At 42.1% G+C, this 27295-nt stretch overlaps 2 protein-coding genes across 6 annotated transcripts in view; one reads left to right on the top strand and one right to left on the bottom strand.

Annotated features, from left to right (window-relative positions):
- Window positions 1-24311, bottom strand: part of KLHDC3 (kelch domain containing 3) — a 243539-nt gene extending 219228 nt beyond the window's left edge. The window contains exon 1 of one of the 4 annotated variants that reach the window (XR_003855303.1): window positions 24115-24311. The gene's annotated coding sequence lies outside the window, so the exon portion shown is untranslated. The remainder of the gene's footprint in view (window positions 1-24114) is intronic. The other 3 variants (XM_029592785.1, XM_029592783.1, XM_029592784.1) reach the window with 3 other exon arrangements.
- Window positions 24312-24339: 28 nt separating this feature from the next.
- The window catches only part of MEA1 (male-enhanced antigen 1), a 97419-nt gene continuing 94463 nt past the window's right edge, over window positions 24340-27295 (top strand). The window contains exon 1 of one of the 2 annotated variants that reach the window (XM_029592792.1): window positions 24340-24459. The gene's annotated coding sequence lies outside the window, so the exon portion shown is untranslated. Of the gene's footprint in view, window positions 24460-24498; window positions 24693-27295 lie in introns of those variants that run through there. The other variant, XM_029592793.1, reaches the window with a different exon arrangement.

The following is a 27295-nucleotide window of genomic DNA, read 5'->3' as shown; positions in this document are numbered from 1 at the left end:
TTTTAAAGTTTGTATGACTCAGCGACAATAGATATGTTATATGTGATTACATATTAGAGTAGGCATTTGATCACATAATATACATTTTGTAAAAATTATTGAATTGTTTGTTAAACTGATTAAAAAGTATTGAATATTATGTTATCTCTTTTTTGTAATACATTTGTTTGGATGTGAGAGAATGTGTTTTGTTTTCTCTTACCCTATTGATTACCCTGGCTACATCAGTATCAGCCAGATATCCAATTCCCTGGAACTGGCATGCTGTGGTCCCACCTTCTTCACCTGTCTCACTTCTGCTCTCTCTCTGCTTAGACTGACACTAGCAGCTGCTATACCCAGGCTACCACCACAATATGCAGACTTCGCCAACATATTCTCTAAACAACGGGCAGAGAAGCTATCCCTGCATCGCTTCCACAATTGTGGCATTGCGCTCCTTCCAAACAAAGTGCCCCCCCCGCAGGGAAGGGTCTACCCATTATCTGTCCCAGAAACAGGCTAGGAATCTGAACATCAAGAACAACCTGGCAAGGGACTTCCTTCATTAAATATTACAAAATTATTCTAATACATATTTTTTTCACCATTTACTTCAATAATATATTTACATACTTATAGGCACAATACAAACATATACAATTAAAACTCCCATTTATCCTACTAGGACTCTAGTTTTAACGACCCAGTCTTCTTCAGGGGATATCCACCCATTAAAAACACTTAGCCCATCACCTTGTTAATACCTAAATTTCTTCAACATACATACAATCTTCAATGTTACAATCCATAGAACCAATTAATATATTCAATTTCTGTTGTGCACGCTGTTCATTTCAGTGATCCTGACACTTCAAAAACACTTATTTTAATCAAATCTTTGGCATAGCTTAATCACCTACAACCAACCACAATATAGCTTATAATATTGCCAACCTCTCATCTCACTCTTTGATCATCTCTACTGATCACACTTAAATGTGGTAGTCTTCAGTTGTTTCTGTCTTTCTATATCGAATCTTGCCAATCTTTATCTGATTTACAAAGCCTACATTCAACATATAAATAGACAAGCTGTCTGTATCACTAACTATAATGAGAAATTACTACTTACCTGACAATTTCCAAAACCAATGGGTTATGCACGTCTACCAGCAAACAGAGATGGAGCAAACTGACAGCACTATATCCCTCTGCAGTGATCTCAGCCTGCCAGTATTCTCTTCAAAAGCAACTGTGGACAGACTAGCAAAAAACTTGATTAAAAACAGATAACCAATACTGTACTCAAACAGCAAGAAACATTGAGCTCAGACAGAGTATATTAACACTAATCTAGGGATTGGATTAACACTTGCCAGTAATCCCTGGAAACTCAGTCCAGCAGGCCCACCATAGTGCAATCATTTGACAGCCAAGGATGGGAAACTGGATTAATTTGTCTGTCCTAAAGAAAAGGAAATTATCAGGTAAGTAGTAATTTCTCATTTCTTAGCATCCAGACAGATGAATCCAGAATCAGTGGGATGTACCCAAGCTACTCTTGAACAGGGTGAGAGGATGCCTGCGGTCCAGGCAAACCTGTACGTGCAAAGGCTGTGTCCTACTGAGCCTGCACATCCAGACAATAATACCTGGAAAAGGTGTGCAAGGAGGACCATGTCGCAGCTCGGCAAATGTCGGAGACAATCTAACCTCTGCCCATGACACTGCCTGAACCCTAATGGAATGAGCCCTTACCTGAGTGGGTAATGCTTTTCAACTTCCACATACGCAGCCATGACCACCTCCTTAATCCAGTGATCTATTATAGCCTGCGAAGCTGGTTCACACTATTTTCCTTCACTATGAAAGATAAACAGATGATCCGACTTTCGGAAAGGTTTAGAAACCTCCAGATATCTCACTAAACATCCAAGGGACACAACAGGTGGTATTCTTCCACATCTTTTTTCTTATCTAAGGATGGTAAGGAAATGGACTGATTCAAGTGAAAATCTGAGACCACTTTAGGCAAGGAAGGAAAGTACGCAAATGTATCACCCCTAGAGTCACCTGAAGGAACAACTCCCGGTAAGACAAGGCCTGCAGCTCGGAAATTCTTTGCGCAGAACAAATCACCATCAGAAACACCATTTTCAAGGTAACCACAAGGAAAGGCTACGCAACGGTCGAAATATAGGGCCTGCCAAAAAAATCCAACAGCAGGTTAAGAATCCACAAAGGAACTGATAACCATAAGGGAGGACGAAGATGTTTCACTCCTCTCAAGAAACAGGCCACATCAGGATGAGATGATAAGGATTCACCAATCACCTGGCTCTTGAAACAGGAAAGAGCCGCTACCTGTACCTTCAAGGAATTAAGAGCCAACCCTTTATTCAACCTATTCTGCAAAAATTCCAAAATGAGTGGGATCCTAACTGAACGAGGAAGCACTCCTCGATCTTCACACCAAGCCTCAAACACTTGCCAAACTCACAACTAGGCTAAGAAGTGGAAAACTTTCATGCTCGAAGCAAGGTGGCAATCACCCCAGTAGAATATCAACACTTCAACAAGCAAACCCTCTCAAGTGCCATACCGTAAGACAAAACAGAGTCAGATCTTCATGAAGGACAGACCCCAAATTCAACAGGTTCCTGCACGGTGGAAGATGAAGGGGTGTTTCCACCAGGAGTCTTCACAGATCTGCATACTATGGCCTCCAGGGCCAATCTGGTGCCACTAGAAGTATGGTCCCGCTCTGGCCTTTGATCCTTCGAACCATTCTTCCCAATAAGGTCCATAGGGTAAAGGCATACAGCAGCTTGACTGTCGGTCAGGCCTACATAAGCGCATCGATCCCCAAGGACTTCGTATCTCTCCAGCAACTAAAGAATTGAGGAAACTTCATATCGCGAGAAGTTGCCAGCAGGTCTAGAAATGGAAGGCCCCAGCGATCCACTATCAGCTGGACACCTCGTCCGACAATACACATTCTTCTGGGTCCACACTCTCCCTTGCTGAGAAAGTCTGCAGGAAAATACAATGTAAGAGCAATGTGAGAGGCTGAGATCTCCTGAATATGCACTTCTACCCATTCCATAAGTTGTCTCTCTCTTGCAATACTTACTGGCTCTTCGTTCCTCCCTGCCGATTGATGTAAGCTATCGTTGTTACGCTGTTCAACATTATTCAGACTGCATGACCCTGCAGCTGAACTGCAAGCATGCCATCTGAAACGCCCAGGTTTCCAGCCAATTGATGTTCCAGAGAGACTCCTCTGTATTCCAGTGCCCTTGCGCCATTAGTTCCTGACAGTGTGTTCCCCAACTTTGGAGGCTCACATCTGTCGTTAGTACCAACCAGTCCAGCAAAGTCAGGGAGAATCCCTCTCTCAAATGATCCACTTACAGCTGCCACTGCAGGTGAGAGCAGGCTTCCATCGGCAGGTGGAGCCAAACAGTACCATTGAGACAGCAAGGAACACTGAAGTGGATGCATAAACATCCTTGCCTACGATACTACTTCAAGGATTGCTGCCATCAACCAGAGCACCTGCAGATAGGACCTATGCCGAGAGATGCACAATTACACTATCAACTTTTGAATTTGAGCTTCCAGAAGAAGAAGAAAAACAAACAAAAAAAAACAACAACTGCCCTACTTCCTGTTGAACTGCACACCTAGATACTCTGAGATGGCTGAAGACTGCTTTTGGCTAGGTTTACCACCCAACCAAGCTCCTTCAACAAGGAGATCATCTTGCAGGTCACCAGACTGTTCTCTTCCAGAGACTTAGCCTGAATCAACCAGTCATCTAAATATAGGTGTAGAAGGATCCCATCCTGTCTCAGTTCTGCTGCCACTACCACCATAACCTTGGAAAAGATCTGGGAGCAATGGCTAGACCAAAAGGCAGCACCCAAAACTGATAATGGCACGCCAGCATCGCAAAATTATGAAAGCATTGGTGATACAATTGGATAGGAATATGGAAGTATGCCTCAGACAGATCCAAGGAAGTCAGAAATTCCCCTGACTGTATGGCCTTTATCAATGAGAACAATCTTCCAATGTGAAAGTGAGACACCCGCAAATGACTGTGGATTCCTTTGAGATCCAGGATGGGACGAAAGGTGTCGTCCTTCTTGGGCACAATGAAAACAAATGGAATATCAACCTATATTTTCTTGAGACGTTGGTACTGGAAACACAGCCCTCACTCTGAGGAGCCTTGATAGAGCACTCTTGATTACCTGCTTAAGAACATGCCATACTGGGTCAGTCAAGGATCTGGCAAATACGAAGAAACCTGGCAAGTACCCAAAAACTAAGTCTATTCCATGCTACTGTTGCTAGTAATAGCAGTGGCTATTTTCTAAGTCAATTTAATTAATAGCAGATACTGGACTTCTCCTCCAAGAACTTATCCAATCCTTTTTTTAAACACAGCTATACTAACTGCACTAACCACATCCTCTGGTAACAAATTCCAGAGTTTAATTGTGCGTTGATTGAAAAAGAATTCTCTCAGATTAGTTTTAAATGTGCCACATGCTAACTTCATGGAGTGCCCCCTAGTCTTTCTACTATCCGAAAGAGTAAATAACCGATTCACATTAAAATCATGAGAGGTCTAGAACGGGTTAAACACCTCTATCATATCCCCCCCTCAGCCATCTCTTCTCCAAGCTGAAAAGTCCTAACCTCTTTAGACTTTCCTCATAGGGGAGCTGTTCCATTCCCTTTAGTCTCTGTACTTTCTCCAACGCAACTATATCTTTTTTGAGATGTGGCAACCAGAACTGTACACAGTATTCAAGGTGCAGTCTCACCATGGAGCGATACAGAGGCATTATGACATTTTCCGTTTTATTCACCATTCCCTTTCTAATAATTCCCAACATTCTGTTTGCTTTTTTGACTGCCGCAGCACACTGAACCGACGATTTCAATGTGTTATCCACTATGATGCCTAGATCTCTTTCTTGGGTAGCAGTACCTAATATGGAACCTAACATTATGTAATTATAGCGTGGGTTATTTTTCCCTATATGCATCAACTTGCACTTGTCCAATTTAAATTTCATCTCATTTTGATGCCCAATTTTCCAGCCTCACCAAGTTCTTCCTGCAATTTATCACAATCTGCTTGTGATTTAACTACTCTGAACAATTTTGAATCATCTGCAAATTTGAGTACCTCACTCGTCGTATTTCTTTCCAGATCATTTATAAATATATTGAAAAGTAAGAGTCCCAATACAGATCCCTGAGACACTCCACTGCCCACACCCTTCCACTGAGAATATTTGTCCATTTAATCCTACTCTCTGTTTCCTGTCTTTTAGCCAGTTTATAATCCACGAAAGGACATCGCCACCTATCCCATGATTTTTTAGTTTTCTTAGCAGCCTCTCATGAGGGACTTAATCAAATGCCTTCTGAAAATCCAAGTACACTATATCTACCGGTTCACCTTTATCCACATGTTTATTAACTCCTTCAAAAAAGTGAAGCAGATTTGTGAGGCAAGACTTGCCTTGGGTAAAGCCATGCTGACTTTGTTCCATTAAACCATGTCTTTCTATATGTTCTGTGATTTTGATGTTTAGAACACTTTCCACTATTTTTCCTGGCACTGAAGTCAGGCTAACCGGTCTGTAGTTTCCCGGATCGCACCTGGAGCCCTTTTTAAATATTGGGGTTACATTAGATATCCTCCTGTCTTCAGGTACAATGGATGATTTTAATGACAGGTAACAAATTTTTACTAATAGGTCTGAAATTTCATTTTTTAGTTCCTTCAGAACTCTGAGGTGTATATCATCCGGTCTAGGTGATTTACTACTCTTCAGTTTGTCAATCAGGCCTACCACATCTTCTAGGTTCACTGTGATTTGGTTCAGTCCAACTGAATCATTACCCATGAAAACCTTCTCCAGTACGGGTACCTCCCCAACATCCTCTTCAGTAAACACCGAAGAAAAGAAATCATTTAGTCTTTCCGCGATGGCCTTATCTTCCCTAAGTGACACTTTAACCCCTTAATCATCTAAACGTCCAACTGACTCCCTCACAGGCTTTCTGCTTCGGGTATATTCAAAAAACGTTTTTGCTGTGAGTTTTTGCCTCTACGGCCAACTTCTTTTCAAATTCTCTCTTAGCCTGTCTTATCAATGTCTTTCATTTAACTTGCCAACGTTTATGCATTATCCTATTTTCTTCTGTTGGATCCTTATTCCAATTTTTGAATGAAGATCTTTTGGCTAAAATAGCTTCTTTCACCTCCCCTTTTAACCATGCCGGTAATCGTTTGCCTTCTTTCCACCTTTTCTTAATGTGTGGAATACATCTGGATTGTGCTTCTAGGATGGTTTTTTTTTTGGGGGGGGGGGGGGGGGGGGGGTTGGTTTTTTTTTTTTGTTTTTTTTAACAATGACGGGAAGACTATAGTGATAGGAGTATGACCACACCTCTTGCACACATTTTACTTTTGTAGCTGCTCCTTTCAGTTTTTTTCTAACAATTTTTCTCATTTTATCAAAGTTTCCCTTTTGAAAGTTTAGCACGAGAGCCTTGGATTTGCACACTGTTCCTCTTCCAGTCATTAAATCAAATTTGATCATATTATGATCACTACTGCCAAGCGGCCCCACCACCGTTACCTCTCTCACCAAGTCCTGTGCTCCACTGAGAATTAGATCTAAAATTGCTCCCTCTCTCATTGGTTCCTGAACCAATTGCTCCATAAAGCTATCATTTATTCCATCCAGGAACGTTATCTCTCTAGTGTGTCCCAATGATACATTTACCCAGTCAATATTGGGGTAATTGAAGTCTCCGATTATTACTGCACTACCAATTTGGTTAGCTTCCCTAATTTCTCTTAGCATTTCACTGTCCGTCTCACCATCTTGACCAGGTGGACGGTAGTATACTCCTATCACTATAGTCTTCCCCGACACACAAGGGATTTCTATCCATAAAGATTGTATTTAGTCTCATGCAGGATGTTTATCCTGTTGGACTCTATGCCATCCCGGATATAAAGCGCCACACCTCCTCCCGGGTGCTCCTCTCTGTCATTGCGATATAATTTGTACCCCGGTATAGCACTGTCCCATTGGTTATCCTCTTTCCACCATGTCTCTGAGATGCCAATTAAGTCTATGTTATCATTCACTGCTATACATTCTAATTCTCCCATCTTACTTCTTAGACTTCTGGCATTAGCATACAAACATTTCAAAGTTTTGGGGTTTTTTTGAAATTTAAATTTTTATTAAAGTTTTAAATGTTTGAAACAAGCACAACTTATACAAACTTTACATGTTGCATAAGTGCAGAAATCCCTCCCCCAAGATCCCCACCCCTCCCCCAACATAGTAGAGTCCAAAATGAGAACATAACAGATTCAGTAAGACAGATGAATACCGGGGCATGGAAATGAAAGCAAAATGATGCAAGAACAAATCAAATCACGTCCCTCTTCTCATCTCCTTTTAATAAAAGTCCATATAAATGTTACTAATCCATATCCACGAGAGCATATACCTATAAGTCACAGAATACAATTAAGGCGTGTCCAATAAGCAGCTGTGTGTATGAGTCACAAATGTGAGATATAATCCGAGAAAGGTTGCCAAGTTTTCATAAAGGAAGCCATTTGATTACGGTATATTTACTGGCTGTTAAGGAAGCTAAATTGTAATAGTAATGTAATTTTTCAGTAACTTCCCTAAGCTTGGGCAACTGATTCTATTTCCATCTAAGTGCCACCAGGCTACGGGCAGCTATGAAAAGTTGGGTGCAAAACAGTTGTTGAGTCTTGCTAACAGTATCAGGAAATATATGCAACAGTGTAATTTCAACAGAAGGTGCTACAGTTATGCTCAGTATTTCACTTATCCAAGTAAATATCGCATCCCAGAAGGATTTAAGCTGAGGGCATTCCCACGGGCCCCACATTCAATCCAACATGAAATTTGAGGATGATGTCCAGCGGTTGATTATACTGCCTTGGGCCCAGCACTCAAGGTGCATGTTCTAAATCGATCGCATGCCCTCCATCTTCATCCATAGGCGTTCCGTTGCTAGATAGCAGGTCCTTGCAGATAGCCGTCGCTGTCAGCACACAGTCCTTATATTACTCAATTTCAGGAATTCCCCTAATGCGAAGATTCGATCGGCACGAGCGATTCTCCAGATCCTCGACCTTATCCGCCATGGTCTCGAGCTCTGATGTCAGCCGCTTAGACTGGGAGGCAAGCGTGTCCATTATGGCTCCTTGATTGTCTGCTCTTACATCTAACTCGTCCACTCGATGTCCCATTGCGTTTAAGTCCTCTTTTATTTCTGAAATAGACGCTAACAATTTGGCATTGTGATTTTTGAGATAGCTCGCAGCTCAAGAAACCAGCTTCTAATCTCGGCCCGAGTTGGAAAGTCCGGGTGAAGGCCAGTCGAGAGCTGGTCATCGACGGGCTCTGGTGTAAGGCTTGTGTCAACTGTTTCATCTGCTTCCCCCTGAGGCTTTGCGGCCTAGTCATCGTCGATGGGCGGTAACTCCTCCGCAATTTTACTGAAGAATTGTTTGAAATCGGTAGTTCTTTTGTGGGTAGTCATCCTGAGCGCTTCCCCCGGTAATAGGTAGCAATTTTATAACAAAATGGCTTAATTACTGTAGCTTCTGTAAAATGCCTCAGTAAAGAAGATCGAAAGCAGATCAGTTAGATTAAGCGGCCATCTTGCAGCGCTGCTCGATAGTGCCCCCTCAAAGTTTGTTTTTTGTTTATATTTTCATTTTGTTTTTTATTTGATAGGGATAAATTAGAATTTTTTTAGGTCAGGTGAGTTTTTAGTTAAAGGCACTTGGACTACTTTTCTTATTATTGGAACCTGTCAGGATGCCCTAATTCTACCACTTCCACATGTAAAAATGTTATTACTAATGTAAATACCTATACCTAATGTTATTCTCTCCCTTTTCTTCTCTCCTCCCAGTTCTTTTACCTTGTTATTTGTAACTGCTTCCTTCTACACAAATAGGTTATTGAATTGTTCACTGTACACCCCTGTTATATGTAAACCGGCATGATGTGTTTGCAACATGAATGCCGGTATATAAAAATTTTAAATAAATAAATAAATAAATAATTCTAATGCACCATTAGTATCCTTTGAAGATACTTCCCTCCGAACCATGCGCTGCTGAGCAACTGTCAGCTTTCCCCTTTGTTATAGTTTAAAAGCTGCTCTCTCCCCTTTTTTAAAGGTTAGCACCAGCAGTCTGGTTCCATCCTGGTGAAGATGGAGCCCATCCCTTTGGAAGAGATTTCCCCTTCCCCAAAAGGTTCCCCAGTTCCTTACAAAATTGAATCCCTCTTCCTTGCACCATCATCTCATCTACGCATTGAGACTCCAGAACTCTGCCTGCCTCTGGGAACCGGCATGTGAAACAGGGAGCATTTCAGAGAATGCTACCCTGGAGGTTCTGGATTTAAGCTTTCTACTTAAGAGCCTAAATTTACCTCCCTCCCACATTTACCATGACAGCTGGCTCCTCCCCAACACTGTCTAAAATCCTATCTAGGTGATGCGTGAGGTCCGCTACCTTCACACCAGGTAGGCATGTTACCAGGCGATCCTCACGCCCACCAGCCACCCAGCTGTCTACATTTCTAATAATCGAATCACCAACAATGATGGCCAAACTAACCCTTCCCTCCTGGGCAGTAGGCCTTGGAAACACATCCATGGTGCGAAAGGACAATGCACCAGCTGGAGAGCAGGTCCTTGCTACAGGATCCTTTCCTGCTACACCAGGTTGATGCTCTCCAATCATGAGACCTTCTTCCTCCAAGGCAGCACCAGGGCTGCCAGTCTGAAGTTGGGCCTTGGCTACTATGTCCCTGAAGATCTCATCTATATACCTCTCTGTCTGCCTCAGCTCCTCCAAGTCTGCCACTCTAGCCTCCAGAGATCGGACTCGTTCTCTGAGAGACAGGAGCTCTTTGCATCGCATGCATACATACAATTTCTCACCGGCAGGTAAAAAAAATCATACATATGACACTCAATGCAAAAGACTGGGAAGCCCGCCTCTTGCTGCTGGACTACTGCCTTCATCTCATATTTGTTCAGTTCCTAGTTAAGTTTTAAGCTGCTATGGGAGTAGGAATGTGTCTAATTAATGTTCTTTAAATGTATTAGTGAATTTACTATGTCTGGTACAGGAGAATGATCAAACTGTCAATAAGGTTTTGGTTTTTTTAGGTTTGTATTTTTTTGTGAAAGTGGCACCTGCCTATAAATTAAATTAAAGGATGAGCTAGGGGTGGGTGGGTTGGGAAATACAAACAGTCTAACTTCAGTTAGTCAGCTAGAGTGACTCACTGCTCTCTTGATTAACAAATGTTGGTACCTAATCAAACCAAATCACACTACCTTAACACCTTTCCAAGGTGAGTGCTGAACTTTAACATTTTTACTTAGGTAGACACTGCTCCTAGCTTATTTCTAGCTTCTGGCTACTTTTTTTTTTTTTTAATATATAAACACTAACTACTACTTATTAGCTGCCTTACTGTCTATTTAAAAATACAGTCCAACTTCAGTTTATTCCCTGCCTGACTATTAAAAGCACAAACACACACAAACACACTAAATAATATTCCCAAATAGTTAACTTCGTCCCAATACTTTTAAAAAAGAAAATTTCCCAAGCAAAAACTTACTGATTCCTTTCAGCCACAAGCAAGGTGATCCTCTCCTCTCAGTGCTTCTTCTGCAGGGAGTGGCAGGGAGACACCATGAACATGTCCTGCGGAATACTGCGAAACTCCAGAGCATATCCTTCTCGTATTACCTCTAGGACCCTCTGATCCAATGTAATCTCGACCCTCCTCTGATAAAAGGAGAGGAGCCCCCTAATCTCCTGTTCCCAGGGGTGGGTCGGCAAACCTTCATTGGGATGCTTGGGAAGGTTCCACTACCAGAGACCACTCCTCGTTTGGGCTGTCTGGAATGAAAGGACTGAGACCTGCCAAAAGGTAGAGTCCTCTGAAAGGTCACCCCCCCCCCCCTTCTGTAAGGATGAAAACGCTTGGAACCCCTGAGATGATCCCTCATACCACAGGGGTGCTATGACTGCGTCTTATTCTCTGGCAATTGAGGAACCAGGGATTCACCCAACTTACAGGCTAGCTTCTCCAACTCGCTCCCAAACAAGAGCAAGCCTTTAAAAGGCTATTTTGTAAGATTAGCTTTGGAAGTCGCACCGGCCATCCAATTTCTCAGCCATAACTGACGCCTGGCCGCTATTACCGAAGCCACTCCTCTGGCCGAGGTGCAGACCAAATCGCAGCCTGCATCTGCTAAAAAGGCAGTGGTGGGTTCCATAACTGCCATCGAATTGACACCAGTCATCAACCTATTGGGGGAGAAGCACACAAGAGTGGGCCTCCAGGGAACAACAGGAAGCTATCTGCAAAATCATTGCCACTGCTCCAAATGCTTGCTTAAGGATGGCCTCAATCCTTCTATCATGCACATCCTTCAAGGCCGATCCTCCCTCCACGGGGATAGTTTTCAGCTTAGAGACGGCACAGACAAGTGCATCTGCTTTCAGAAAACGCAGATGCTCTCTCACCACAGGATCCAGAGGTTACAGGCCCTCCAAGTTCCGACCCCCCTTAAAATTTGCCTCCAGGGCATCCCATTCAAGATCAGTCAATTCTTGAATGGCCTCCATAAGCTGGAAAAAACAAAGGTTTTACACAAAGAAACCAAAATGTGATTTCTCTTTGGCTCAGACATGGAATCTGCCCCAGGGACTCCCAGCATCTTCAATGCCTGGGAAATCAGGGCAAGTAATTCATCTCTATGAAAGAACAGCAACATAGTTCTATATGGTTCCAGCCCTAGGTTGGGGGGGGGGGGGGGGGGGAATTTCCCCATCCTGCAGGGAGTCAGGATCTGCCTCATTATCAATGCCATCTGATGCCTATCAGGTAGACCTACAGCTCAAGGTGTACTTCAACGCTTAAATGTTAAATGTTCAACCTAAAATAATTACTTAATAGTTCCCGTAACATCTTGTTTACATGCTACCCATTTATATTGTTCATTGTTTGTTTTAATTGGATTCTCTTTCATATTGTTAGTTATATGTATCAAACTCGTTGTATGTATCAAGTTGTTATTCTGTAAACCGGAGTGAAGGCATTTTTTGCTATACTTCGGTATAAAAAAGACTTTAAATAAATAAATAAATGCCGTACCAGAACAGGGGAAGGCCACCGCCTGAGGATCTTAACTGAAAGACTTGGACGGTACTGAGGACAGTGCCTGAAGAATTGAAAAAAAGAAAAGAAAAACCTCTACCCAAGAAAAGGCAGAAGGATCCATGCCAAGAATAGGAGGCACTTGCATGGCGCCCACTAGGCTGCTGTCCTCTGCTGAGGAACCAGTCAAGGGCCTCTCCTGACATATCCTTAACCAGGCCATGATCAGGCTGGGAAGACCCAGGCTTAGTAATATCAGATGAAGATAATTCTCCCTGAACCTCTAAGCAGCACTAGTGTAAGGCAGAAGGCACGACAGGCTGAAATGCTTTAATATGACAGACACTTCTATTTAAATCTCCACTGAAAAGGGTTGTTCCACTTAATACTACAAAATATTCATACAACCCCCATATTTGTTCACACAAATACACTTATATGAGATCCCGGTTTTTTTTCCTCTTCTTTATTTTCTTCTTGTGTTTTTAATAATATTTACCCCACCACTTCTTGTTTTCATTATTTTCTAAAAATTTTTTAAAGATGGAGGTGAATGTCTCATTCAATGACTTATTTCATTAACTTTAAATACATTAGAGTTACTGTTTATCACACTCATGTGTTATAATCATTGACATTCCACCCTACCATCCTCTTTTTATTCAAAAATCTAAAAATCCCATTTATTTCTTTAATCTTTATCTCAATCCAGAAAAAATGGTTAATTCAATTTCTTCCATTCATTTCCCGATTAGAAAATGAAAAAATAAATGACAATTTAATCAGTTGGAAAAGAAATATGTGGATATGTCAACAATTAAACCAAAGTCAGCATGGTCCCCCCCAGGCCCGATGGATCCTTATATACAAACATTTAGGCAATTGGTTTTGCATGATATAGAGGAGATGGAATGGAAACAGACACCAAGATATCACAACTTGTCTGATAAAGCTCGTACAGCATTATCATCACTTGCGAAAGAAAAGCAAGTGATTATTAAGCCAGCAGACAAGGACGACACGATAGTGGTACAAGATCGGGAGGTATATATTAAGAATATGCTGACACATTTGCAGGACACCAAATATTATAGTTTGATGGATCAAAATCCCACTGATAAAATATTACAGCAATATTAAGGAATTGATGGATGGCGTGAAATTTTTAACATCAAAGGAGAAGAAATATTTAGTAAGAGAATATCCTAGCACTCCTATAATATATTAAGTGCCCAAAATTCATAAAAATATACAAGATCCTCCTATTAGGCCAATAGTGTCATTAAGGAATTCTGTACTTGAGCCATTAGCCACATTTGTGGATATCTTTCTGCAACCAACCAATAGTTAAGCAAGCTCCATCTTACTTACAGGATACAAGTCATTTTTTGAAAAAATTACAAACTATTGGAACATGGAATGAGGAATGGATTTTGGTCACACTAGATGTACAATCGCTCTATACGCAGATCCCTCAAGAAGAAGCATGGGAAATAGTATCGAGTAAACTTAGAGATGATTGGCAAGCACAATGCATTCCAGTGGAGTTTATTATTCAATTGTTGAAATTGGTATTATGCAGCAATTTTTTCTTATTTGATGACAATTTTTATCATCAAAATCATGGTATAGCGATGGGGTCAGCAGTAGCCCCTTCTGTGGCAAACATTTATGTTGCAGTTTGAGCAAATGTACGTATACAAATCTAAATGGTGGGAGAAGATAATCTGTTGGAGTCGTTTTATAGATGATATTTTTCTTCTGGAAAACATCAAAAGAAGAACTATTTCAATTTATTCATTGGTTGAATTCCTTGAATCCTAGCTTGAAATTCACATGTGACATGAGTGGGGAATTGATCTCGTATTTGGATGTGTGGATTGTTGTGAGTGAAGGGAGAATTACCACTACTCTAAATCGGAAGCCAATGGATTGAAACAATCTGCTGAAATATCACAGTCATCAGTCTTCTTTTAAAAAAGGCTTGCTGGTAAGCCAATTTTTCCGTATAAAACGCATATGTTCAACACCTATGGAATTTGAGATTCAAGCTGATATCTTGTCAGCTCGGTTTAAAGCCCGTGGATATTTATTTATTTATTTACTTTTATATACCGGTGTTCGATTTTACATATCACATCGGTTTACATTTAAACAAAATTTGCAGGAACTTATGCGTTACCTTTGTCAAATACATTAAACATTTAAATATGGGGATTGTTAACAAGGGATATAAAAGAACATGGGGAATGGCTAACACTACGGGATGCACGAAGGGATGCACAAAGGTATATCCAAAATCAGTGATCAAAAAAGCATATAAAAGAGCAAAGTACAAATATAGAAGACAATTGTTGGAATACCGGCAAAGAAGAGAGGAAAATAGATTGACATATGTATTGGTACATAGCACGGCCACGGCGATGATAGCAGACTCTATACGACGACATTGGCATGTACTGACATTACATGATATATTTAAAGATATACCTTTGATTGTAGCATCTCGGGGATTGAACATCAGGGATAGAATAGTACACACTCTTATAGATAAGCGAGATACTAGATTGAAGGGTATACATGAAAAGTGCCATAGTTGTGATTTTTTGTGAACAAACAACAGAGGGAGAAATATGGCAAGACCCAATATCTAAAGTATATGTCAGAAGACAATGTCAAACAAATTGTAGATCAATGAATGTAGCGTATACTATAATATGTCCGTGCCCGAAGGTGTACGTTGGAAGAACTAGCAGGCAGATGAAAACGAGAATGGTGGAACATCGTTCACGTTTTAACACAGGAACTGTATCAGCACCCATAGTTCAACATGGTTTAGATATACAACACAAGTTTGATGAACTTCGTTGGACTGTGATTGAACAAGTGATACAATCAGTGAGGGGAGGGGACCATGCAGCCATGTTGAATTATCAGGAACAAAGGTGGATTTTTAGATTAAACTCAGTAATTCCTCATGGACTTAATGAAGATCTCGATTGGTTATCGTTGTGAAGTGGTGAAATGGGAGGATGTGATTGGTTCATTCTGGAGCAGTAGGAGGAGTATAAAAGGGGTGGAAATAGGAAGAAAAGGAAACACCGCAGTGCTAAGAGAACTTTTGATGGAGAAACATCGTATCATTCATCTCCCCTGAAGAAGAAACTTGGATGTTTCGAAACAAGGCCTTGTAGGGAGGACATTGAATAGAGATGATGCAGCACTAAGCTAAGTATATGACGGGAAATGAATGGAAGAAATTGAATTAAGCATTTTTGCTGGATTGAGATAAAGTTTAAAGAAATAAATGGGATTTTTGAATAAAAAGAGGATGGTAGGATGGAATGTCAACATTAACTCTAATGTATTTAAAGTTAATGAAATAAGTCACTGGATGAGACATTCCCCTCCATCTTTAAAAGTTTTTTTTAGAAAATAATGAACACACGAAGTGGTGAGGTAAATATTATTAAAAACACAAGAAGAAAATAAAGAGGAGGAAAAATATCGGGATCTCATATAAAAGTGTATTTGTGTGAACAAATATGGGGGTTGTATGAATATTTTGTAGTATTAATATGACAGGCAGCACAAAGAGAAAGGTGCTTATGTTTCTTAGATACCAGTGCCATTAATCCATCAGTACACTTAACAGGCAACTGAAATGTGCGTCTAGCCTAAACACCACTGAAACCAAATTTATGCGCACAAAAATTAAGCATCCCCCGCTTGTGTGGCAAAAGGCTAAGCACGTTGTCACCGCTCCAAATCTTGGCGCACAATTGATGTGTGCGAGTGTGTGCACACAGACCGGACGCAGAGCAAGACGCACTCGTGCACACCGACGATCTTGTCGAGGGCTGCGACCGCGTAGAAAAAAAGGATGCAAGACGCCACCGTGGCCTACCGCGCAGCATATAAAAAGTGGACTAGGCTCCGCTGTTAGGCTAATTGTGCCGCTCAACCCGCCAGGCTGCCCAGTTCTCTTAACCCCCACAGGAGCGGAAACACATATTGGGATGGCACACTGAGCACGGAGACCAGAGGAAGTCTTAAACTAACCCTTCCACTCTGTCTCTATTTGTTTGGGGGGGGGGGGGGAGGGAGGGGAACATATTTGAGTTCAGCCTTCCAGGCCGAATACAGAGTCTCCAGCTGTGTGGGAAAGGGCATTTACCATGACCACTGCACTCGGCTTCCTGCACCCGTTGCTTTTCCGCTGCTTAATCATCTAAGTCCATGCCAGCCTACAGACCAAGGCACTCATCTGAGGGATAACTAAAATCACCTCAGGAATTCTCAACTAGGGGAGGGACCTTTAGGTATCACTGCAGGAGAGAGGGGCAATCCAAATCTCTAATTAATTCCCAGTAGGGAAATGCAGGTCCACCATCTTCTGGAGACAGAGAATACTGGCAGGCTGATGTCACTGCAGGGTATATATACTGTGACATCAGTTTGCTCCATCTCCTGGTAGAGGTGCATAACCCACTGGTTCTGGATTCATCTGTCTGGATGCTAAGAAAAATATTTACTGATATTTACAAACTCAATATTCCATTAATCCAATCATACTTAGGTAGTTTGGAACTCTTCCATATCAACAAATCCCTTTCAATATGGTGACATCTCTAAAAGACATTAAGCCTGCGCGCTTCTTGCTATCTTCATTTTTAAACCCTAAAACAGGACACACCCCCTATCATGTACATCACCAACCATTGGACAGCAGTCTCCAAACAACAAATTGTCCACAAACTATGTAACAGAAAGGACTCCTTCAATTACTTGCTATTCCAACTTACAGTTCTCGCCACTGAAAAACTATTCACCCGCTGCTTACAACGAGCATTTAAAGAAAAACGCTCCTCTTGATATCTACATTTAAACCACCTGGTTCTACTCTGTTGCATTTCTAAATGAATCATCATTCTTTTCGTGTTATTTTTGAAATGTCACCACCTTTCTCAAGATCAACTTGCATGATTACAAAAAAAATCTTAAATCTTCAATTTTATGTTCCACCATATACTAAAGATTCATCAAAGGAGCACCTTCCTCAGTTCAAATGTGGCATATGCGTTCCAATCTGTCTCTTAGTCTGTCCAATAGAGACGTGATCACAGGGACATATATAAACCTGAGATGTTTGGCCGGAAGTCTATATATTTGTTGTGCTTTCACAAAAAAATGAGTTAATACATGAAGCAGTGGGCAGACTGCACATGCACTATACTGCACTTTTCCAGCTGCTTCTGCCTGTCCACACGCGATACTGGCAAATATGAGGCAGTAAGTTGATCCCAGAGAGAATAACTCTTTTGAAAAGCAAACACTGGAGAATCTTTACATATAGGTTCCTGATCTAATATGGTCAAATACTGACATATAATCACTTTAATCTTATTCAAATAAGATGAAAATGAAATTGTACAAATTTGGAAATTTGATTTAGGGGACGGTATTAATAAATTCTCGGTTTGCATACAGAGCTTGCTTATATGCCCTCTTAATACATAGCCGGTGTACCCCCAAACCTGGAATCTCTGCATCAATTCCTCTGCACAACTTTTAAATTCATCTGTTGAGGAACAAATCTGTCGCAATCTTAAAAATTGCACAACTGGAATATTATTTTTAAGACCCCCCCAAGGATGAGAACTGTAGGCTTCTGAAATATCGAAGTTTGTAATGTGCCCTGTTTCTTATAAATCCAAAGGTCCAAAAATGCAGTATGTTCTTGATGATATTGGAAAAGTAAATTGGAGGTCTGAATCTAAAGTGTTGATCCACTTCAGAAATTGTTGCAAGTGATCCCAAGTATCCCAAGATACACAGAATATCATCTATATATCGTCTCCAAAGAATCATGTTTCCAAAACCTTGACTGATACATGTATTGGTGTTCAAATTGGTCAATATATAGGCATGCAACCACTGGGGCCACAGATGATCCCATCAGAATGCCCTTGATCTGACGGTATAAGACATCTTCAAATACAAAAAAAAAAAAAAAAAAGACTCTTCCTTTTTTTTTTTTTAATGGGCTTCTGTGTTTGCTCTAAAAGATTCTTTTACTATATCACTGGCAATATCTTGAGGGATATTCATGTATAGGACAGAAATATCTGGCGTAACTAGCCACCATTCCAGTTTCACCTGTTTAATCTGAGACAACTGTTGTATATAATGAGATCTTTAATATATAATTTAATTTTTGGTACCCTTGGCTGTAACAAACTATTTATAATTTTGAAATCAGTTCAAACAATGATCCCAGAATTAGATGCTACTGGCCGACCCAGAGGGGAATTCAAAGATTTATGTATCTTTGATACCAAATATAACACAGGGGTTACTGGAAATGGTTCATCGATCAACTTCAAGTGTGCTGCTTTTAGAACGATTTCCTGTACTTCCTTTAGCAAATCCTCTGTGGAGTCTTGAGATAGTCTATGATAAAAATTAGTATCCCCCAACTCGCGATGGGCGTCTGCTACATATTTAATTTTATCTTTAATTACTATCCCTCCTCCTTTATCAGCCAGTTTGATTACTACTGATCAATTCCTTTTTAAATTGTTCAACAAGTCGCCCATTTCAACAGCCTCTCAAACCCGCAGAAATTTCTTCGGAAGAAGACACTGTACAGGAAATTGTACACTCTCACAGGCGAGGCAAGAGACTGGAATACGTCATTGTATGGAAGCATTACGGAGCAGAAGAGAACCCTTAGGAGCCAGCAGCTAACCTCACTTCATCTTTGCTGGTAAAAGAATCCCATCATCAATTTCCTTCGAAGTCTAAGCCCTGGACATTGAGGAAAGGGCTTAAGAGGGGGGTACTGTTACATTTGGTAGCTTCCGGGACACTCCTACAAGCCGCTGCACTCACCTGAACACTGCCGCTGTCTGCATGCATCCTTAAGCGCGCGGCTGGCATCACCAGTTTTAAAGGGCCCATGGTGGGAATAGGCTGCAATGCCCCTGTGAGGACTTCAATTCCAGAGCCCTCTTTAAGGGCTTTCCTGCTGTCTCCTCTTTGCCTCAGCAACAGGACACCTGCATCCTGTGTGTAGTATGAGTTGCGGTTGCCCGACTCCTGCGTTCCTGAATCTGGGTCTACCTTGTTTCTCCAGCCCATCCTGCCTCATCCTATTCATTCCTTGCCTCCCTGTCTGCATTGCTGTGTCAGTCCTTCTCCTCGTCTCCGAAGCCTGCCCTCAGACCGATTTCTGGATCTGATCCTAGCCTGGACTTGACCATTCTTGTTCGCTGCCTGCCTTTCACTTTTGCCTGGATACTGACCATTCTTGCATGCTGTCTGCCTCTGACCCTAGTCTGGCCCTGGACTTGCTGGCCCCCAAAACCTAAGGGCTCAACCCAAGGGGAAAGGGATTAGTATAGATGAAGCTCTTGTCCTGTCTCTTACCTCTGTAGTACTGCCAGCTGTCTGTGAGAACAATCAGGGCCTCCCCCATAGGCTGAGCCAAACTCCCTACAACATCAAGAGTCCATGAATTCTACAATGGTGAAACTGCACCTTAAATAGTGTGCAGCTCTGATCGCCACATCTCAGAAAAGATATAGTTGCACTGGAGAAACTATAGAGAAGGGTGACCAAAATAATAAAGGGGATGGAACGGCGCTCCCTATAAGGAAAGGCTGAAGAGGTTAGGACTTTTCAGCTTGGAGAAGAGACGGCTGAGGGGGGATATGATAGAGGTGTTTAAAATCATGAGAGGTCTAGAACGGGTAGATGTGAATCGGTTATTTACTCTTTCGGATAATAGAAAGACTAGGGGGCACTCCATGAAGTTAACATGTAGCACATTTAAAACTAATCGGAGAAAGTTCTTTTTCACTCAACGTATAATTAAGCTATAGAATTCCTTGTAAAAGGATATGGTTAGTGCAGTTAGTGTAGCTGGGTTTAAAAAAAGGTTTGAATAAGTTCCTAGAGGAGGAGTCTATAAACTGCTATTAATCAATAAGGAATAGCCACCGTTTGTCGCTGGCATTAGTAGCATAGGATCTATTTAATGTTTGGGTACTTGCCAGGTACTTGTGACTTGGATTGGCCACTGTTGGAAACAGGACACTGGGCTTGATGAACCCTTGGTATGACCCAGTATGGCAGATCTTATGTTCTTTTGAGGGATTATGGGATAAGGATAAAAGGAGATAGACACAGGAGTAATCTAAAAAGGAGTTTCTTTACAGAGAGGGTAGGGTGGTGGATGCAAACAGCCTTCCCCTAGAGGTGATAGAGACAAGGATAGCATCTGAATTCAAGATGGCATTGGATAAGCAAGGAGGATCTCTGAAGGAATGGATGGGTTTGTAAAGCTGAATAGCTGGTATGGATGGGCAGAGCATAAAGATCAATTAGCCTTTTTCTGCCATTACATTTCTATAAGGCTAATGCAATAAGGTACATTCAGCAGAAAGCACAGTGTTTCCCAAAGTTGCAAGCATCTTTTTGAGCACGTTAACTTCAGATGCGGCATTTTTGCACACAAAAAATGTGCACGTAAAACTGCGCTCATCTTAGTGCTCTTGCATGGAAATCCCAGACAAGTGACAACATTAATAACCCTTCCAATGCAGAGAGAGGTGTGATGTCTTAACTCAAGTTTTCTGCACTGAAAGCATTTTTGTGCACATAAATCATCTTATGTGCACAAAAGCACAAACTGCCATGCCAATAACGTTTTCTCAATCACAGAGAGAGAGAGAGAGAGAGAGAAAGAGATCCCGTACCAAATAGTATTTGAGATAGGAACCACACAATAAGCCACCGTTACTAAACTGTAGCAAGAGAGAGAGCAGCGTGAGACATCTATCATCAAACTGTATTCACTGGACTGCTACAGATTTATTTTATTTATTTAGAAACTTTTATATACCGGTATTAGTGGGGACATCATACCGGTTCACATATTAACAAAAGATTTAGAAGTACATTTCAACAGGGGAGGCGAACTGGGCAGGGGGTTAACCTAGAGCAGTAGGGAAAAATAGATTAAACAACAAGAAATCAACAAGAGGTCATAACAAGAAGACAACAATGTACATTGTGATTACATTCCTTAATATAAGATCCTAGAAAAGAAACTATAGGCTAGCACAAGAGTTGGCAACCTATGGCGTATGAGGCCATTTTTACTGGCACGGCACTGAATAGCAGCTGAGTGGCTGCCGCAGCCACTACCAATAAAGACAGCAGCCGGGCGTAGCATAGGCATCACAGTAGTGTGATTATAGCACCCTGCATGTCGGTAGCAGGAGTCATGTTTAACCAAATGCCATTTCCTGCTGCCAGAGGGCCAGTCTCACAGCTCTTATCGTGAGAACAGCCCCACAGCAGCAAGAGATGACATTCAGTTAAATGCAAATCCTGCTGCAGTGTTTGTACTCTGTGATCTGGTAGGCTGCCCTGCAGCCCATTCTACTACAGGACAGAGAGAACCTGGTGGCCGCAAGCAGATCTCCGACACTGGTGGCAGAAGACTAAGAGGCCTGCAGGCTGCCGCAAAGCAAATCCCGCAGTGGCGAAAGAGCCCAAAGCCTCAGCAGCTGCCAGGAGACTCCATGATGGCTGAGAAGAAGCCCAGTCAGTGAATGTGTATGTGTGAGCTTTAACGTGTCACCAGCCGGTGTGGGTGGATGGGTAACAGCCCCTGTGCGCGCAATGACACGTGGGAGGAACAGCGTACGTACGTCTGTGAGATTCAGCGTAGGAGAGAGAGCGTGCATGATCACACATGAGATAGCGTGCGTGCGATTACACTTAAAGAGCACCTGTGTGATTACATGTGGTAGAGAGAAAGCGTGTATATGGTTGTATGTGGGAGAGTGCATGTGTATAATTACATCTGGGAGAGAAAGAGAGAAAGCATCTGTGAGGGCTGGAGAGTGTGTTATGTAAGAGAGAGACAAAGGAAGGAGAAAGTTAGTGTGCACCCTCCCCAACCAATTTATGACAATCTCAGGGTGACTGGAAATGAAGCATTCCCAAGTATGGAAAGCAGTTTTGTTTTTAAATCCTTAAACAGAAACGACAGCAGAAAAGGACCAAGTGGTCCATCCAGTCTGTCCAACAAGCTTCTTAAGGTAGTAAATGCAGTTTCGTACAGTTATCACCCAGCCTGATGATCACTCATAAAAATTTCAGCTAGTAATCTTTAGTGGGTGATGAGATTTCTTGAAAATGTAGACAGTGCTGCTTGATGAGCTTTGCTTATGGACTTGGCCATAGAAGCAGTCCTGTGCTTTTTCCTTTATGTCTGTGTATCAGTACCCAGACTGCAGAAGTCAGGGCCCTCTTGATTGTTGTCTGAATCCAAGTTTCCTTTTCCCCTTGCCATCTATTAGGGAGCAATGTTGAAGTTTTATAAAAAGCATCAAGGCTTAATGGTTAAGATTAATAATCTCCATGCCTTCTGCTAAAGGTAGTAACTACTGCATTAGCAAATCACCCCCATACATGCTTTCTTTGTTTCATTTAGGACTTGGCCGTAGAAGCAGTCCTGTGCTTTTTTCCCTTATGTCTGCGCATCAGTATCCCACACCATGGAAGTCAGGGCCCTCGGTTGTCATCTGAAACAAATTCCTCTTTCCCCCCCTGCTAAGGGGAGAGCAGTGTTGCAGTTGCATTAAAGGCAACAAAGCAGATGGGTTAAGCGTAGTAATCTCCATGCCTTCTGCTAAGGGTAGTAACTGCTGTACCAGCAAGTAACCCCCAGCACACATCTTAATTCTATCCTCTAGCCTTTAGAGATCCACAGTGTTTATTCCATGCCCCTTTAAATTTCTTCACTATTTTCATCTTCACATCCTCCATGAAGAAATATTTCCTAACGCTGGTTCTGAGTCATGCCCCCTGGGGTTTCATTTTGTGACTCCCTGGTTCTACTGTATTATTTCCAATGGAAAAGATTTGTGCATCATTAAAACCTTTTAGGTTTAGTTTTAATTAATGGGCATTACGTGATGTGTCTGCTGTTCAGAAATATTGTATCGGTGTTTGGAAAATTTTAAAAAAGTGTGCAAGTTTTCGGTTATTGGATGTTATTCTATTTGTCGGATGTTTTGAAATAGTTATTGGTATGTTTTACTATTATGACTGATGTTTAATATTTGCTAATTTTGTTTGAGATTTTGAGGTATAGTAATGTTTCTGTTTTTCCACTCTTGTGCTGCATACAGAGTTTGGCTTGTTGCAATTTCCAGTTCACTTTTTGTCTGCATGTTTCTATTTATACTTTTTTCTGGTCACATTCTGTAAATGGCGAGGCTCTGTTGCGTGCAGCTTGCGTGTAGGGATAACAGCCTGGCTTGTTCTGTTTTCCCAATAGGCAGCTGAAGGAGCGAGAGTTGTTTTTCTCTTGTCCTTTGTATAATTTTGTTTTTACATACAAAAAACATTGATTGCAGTTATATTTTTACCTTCTATTTTAAGTAAAAATGTATGTTAATTGATTAATTACGCAAGCGTTGTGTTAAGGGAATGTAACGATCAGGATGCTGCTGGGCTTGAGGCACGCCAGGACCAGGGTTAGCTATCCGCGATGTAAATCTTGGCACACTACTTCCAGGCCAGCAGAACTCACCCCACTCGCACACACAGATCACCACCAAATTCAGAATAAGGAGCACAAACTAGAAAGAGCAATGTGCATAAAGTGGACTGGAGCGAGAAATGCATTCCCTCCTTGCAGCGATGCACGTATTCCAAAGCCGAGAGAGAAAGAGGCGCCCAGGAGAGGAACGGTTTATGTTTCTTTTGCCCTTTGTAACTCTTCCTCCAGTAACACAAGTACAAGTTTCCAGCCCAGTACCTCGCACAGAAGGTCACTCGCGCTGGTCCCACGCGCCTGCCTCGCCGGGGGGACGCCCCCCTCCTCTCTCCCTGTCACTGTTACCAACTCCAACAGCTTTTAACCGGTATAGGGGCAGCGGGCCCGTCCCCGACACCGAGCGCCACCGCTTGCCCCCCTCACATCCACGCTCAGCTGCGGCCGACACCGTGGACAGACGAAAGGCCCTCTGCACATGCGCGCCCTCACGCGGACGTCACAGGCCGCCGGCGAGAACCTCCGGCAAGCCAACGGCCACTTCCGGTCTCGGGGTGAGGGACAGTGCCGCGCATGCGCGCTGAGGCTGTCGCTGCTCGGCCGGCTCAGGTAGGGTTCCCGGCGCTCGAGCCCGGTTTCTGTTTCGCGAGACGGTGGTACTCGGGTACAATAACGCGAGGGTGCTGGAGACTGTACAGAGCCGTGCCGGGGACGGAGGGCCCGCCGGCGCTTCGGTGCAGCCCCGGCACGCGTCTCGCGGCTCTGTGAGCCCGCAGGGGCTGAAGCAGAGCTCGAGGCGCTGCCCGCTAAGGCTCCGTTCCCCTCCCCCACTACCTGAGGAGGTAAACTGCGCGCGGGCACCGACGCCGCTCCTGAAAATACGAGGGAGTTTCATCGTTCTCTGTTTATTGGGAATATGGAGAGACTGCTTTGTGCAGTCTTTCGGATAGTAGAAAGACTAGGGGGCACTCCATGAAGTTAGCATGGGGCACATTTAAAACTAATCGGAGAAAGTTCTTTTTTACTCAACGCACAATTAAACTCTGGAATTTGTTGCCAGAGGATGTGGTTCGTGCAGTTAGTATACCTGTGTTTAAAAAAGGATTGGATAAGTTCTTGGAGGAGAAGTCCATTACCTGCTATTAAGTTCACTTAGAGAATAGCCACTGCCATTAGCAATGGTTACATGGAATAGACTTAGTTTTTGGGTACTTGCCAGGTTCTTATGGCCTGGATCGGCCACTGTTGGAAACAGGATGCTGGGCTTGATGGACCCTTGGTCTGACCCAGTATGGCATTTTCTTAATCACGGTTTCAAACTGGATTGCTTAGTCATATAGGGTGCTTTGTGATACAAAAACTACAATCAGCACTTAGCACAATATAAGAACATAAGAACATGCCACACTGGGTCAGACCAAGGGTCCATCAAGCCCAGCATCCTGTTTCCAACAGTGAAGACAGAAGCGGAGAATTCATTTAGTCTCTCTGCTTATGGCCTTATCATCCCTAAGTGCCTCTCTTGCCCCTTGATCGTATAATAACATAGTATTGATGACAGAAAAAAGACCAAATGGTCCATCCTGTCTACCCAGTAAGTTTCTTATGGTAGTAACCATCACTCCGTGTAAGTTACCCCCAAGCCTTATATATTAGCATTCATTAACAACCAACCATCAAGGGAACACCCTGATGTGTGGCTGCTATATGTGAGGCAACCATTGTGTGATTCTCATTGAATAGCTCCCGCCTTTATTCTTCAAATTCTTTATTCCATGTATTTTTTTGTTTTTTGTTTTTTTTACTTTTGTCTCAATGTGCTTTGTATCTTATTTGTGAGGTATCCTCTCCCTGGCACTCAACCCGACCCTAAGCGTTCTTGCTTCTATTTGTATAGTTTGTTTTGATGCTCAATGAACTTTTGCCACTTCTGTAGGGTCAAGGCCGCTGCCCATGGAATAAAGAATTTGAAGAATAAAGACGGGAGCTATTCAGTGAGACAATCACACAATGGTTGCCTCACATATAGCAACCACACATCAGGGTGTTCCCTTGATGGTTGGTTGTTAATGAAGTTTAGTGGAAGGGAACAGAGGTTTTTGTTGTTGGTAAGTGAACATTATATATTAACATAGCAAAATTTTTACTGGGCGAGGAGCCTTCTTGAAAATTCAGACAATGCTGCTTCATGTACTTTGCTTTTGGACCTGGCCATAGAAGCTTTTTTTCCCCTTATGTCTGTATATCAGTACTCCATACTGTAAAAGTCGGGGCCAAAGCTGGTTGTCATCTGAATCCAATTCCCCTCCCCATTCATGTAATGGTTCAATTGATTCCCTCGCAAATGTACCTTCCTTAACAATGCTTTGTATCTAATTTGCCACCGTTTATGCTGTTTCCTATTTTCTTCATTCTGATCCCTTTTCTATTTCTTGAAAGATGTTCTTTTAGCTATTGTAGACTCTCTCATCTCACTGTTTAATCATGCTGGTAGTCATTTAGCCTTCTGCCTTTTCTAGTGTGTGAAATACATTTTGGCCTGGGCTTCCAAGGTGGTATTTTTAAAGAAGGTCCATGTCTGATGTTAACTCTTAACCTTTGCAGCTGCTCCTTTCAGTTTTTTTCATAACCATTTTCCTCATTTATCATTCACCCTTTTGAAAGTTAAATGCTGTCACAGTAGATTTCTTTGCTGTCTCCAGATTTGATCATCATGTATGTGATCACTGTTGCCAAGTGGCTCCAACACTGTTATCGCTTGCACCAAATCCTGTGTTCTGCTAAGGACTAGGTCTAAAATAGTTTCCTCTCTTGTTGGTTCTTGTATCAACTGCTCCATAAGCTGTTAATTATTTTATCTAAGAATGTTACCTCTCTAGCATGTCCTGATGTGACATTAATCCAGTCAATACTGGAGTATTTGAAATCCCCCATTATTACTGTGCTGCTGATTTTGTTACCTTCCCTAATTTCGTTTAGCATTTCATTGTCTGTTCTTTCTGGCCAGGTAGATGGTAATACACCCCCACTGCTATTTTACTCCCCTTTATACCTGGAACCTCTATCCATAAAGGTTCAACGTTGTATTTTGTTTCCTGCAGCTCTCTTACCCTGTTTGACTCTATGCTCTCTTTAATATATATTGGCCACCCCTCCAACAATTTGTTCCATTCTGACATTTCAATATAATTTGTAACCTGCTATCACAATGTTCCACTGGATATCTTCCTTGTACCAGGTCTGTGAGATGCCAGTTATATCTACCTCTTCCTCCAATGCTATACACTCTAACTCTCCCATCTTACTTTTTAATATATAGTGTCACCCCCCCACCAATCATTTTGATGTATGTACCTTGGTATCACAGTGTCCCATTGGTTATCCTCCTTGTACCAGATCTCTGAGATGCCAGTTATATCTACCTCTTCATCCAGTGCTATGCACT

This window comes from Rhinatrema bivittatum, chromosome 3 (genome assembly GCF_901001135.1).
Source record: "Rhinatrema bivittatum chromosome 3, aRhiBiv1.1, whole genome shotgun sequence".
NCBI lineage: Eukaryota > Metazoa > Chordata > Amphibia > Gymnophiona > Rhinatrematidae > Rhinatrema > Rhinatrema bivittatum.
The sequence above is the reverse complement of the archived record's forward strand: the minus strand, read 5'-3'. Positions and strand labels throughout refer to the sequence as shown.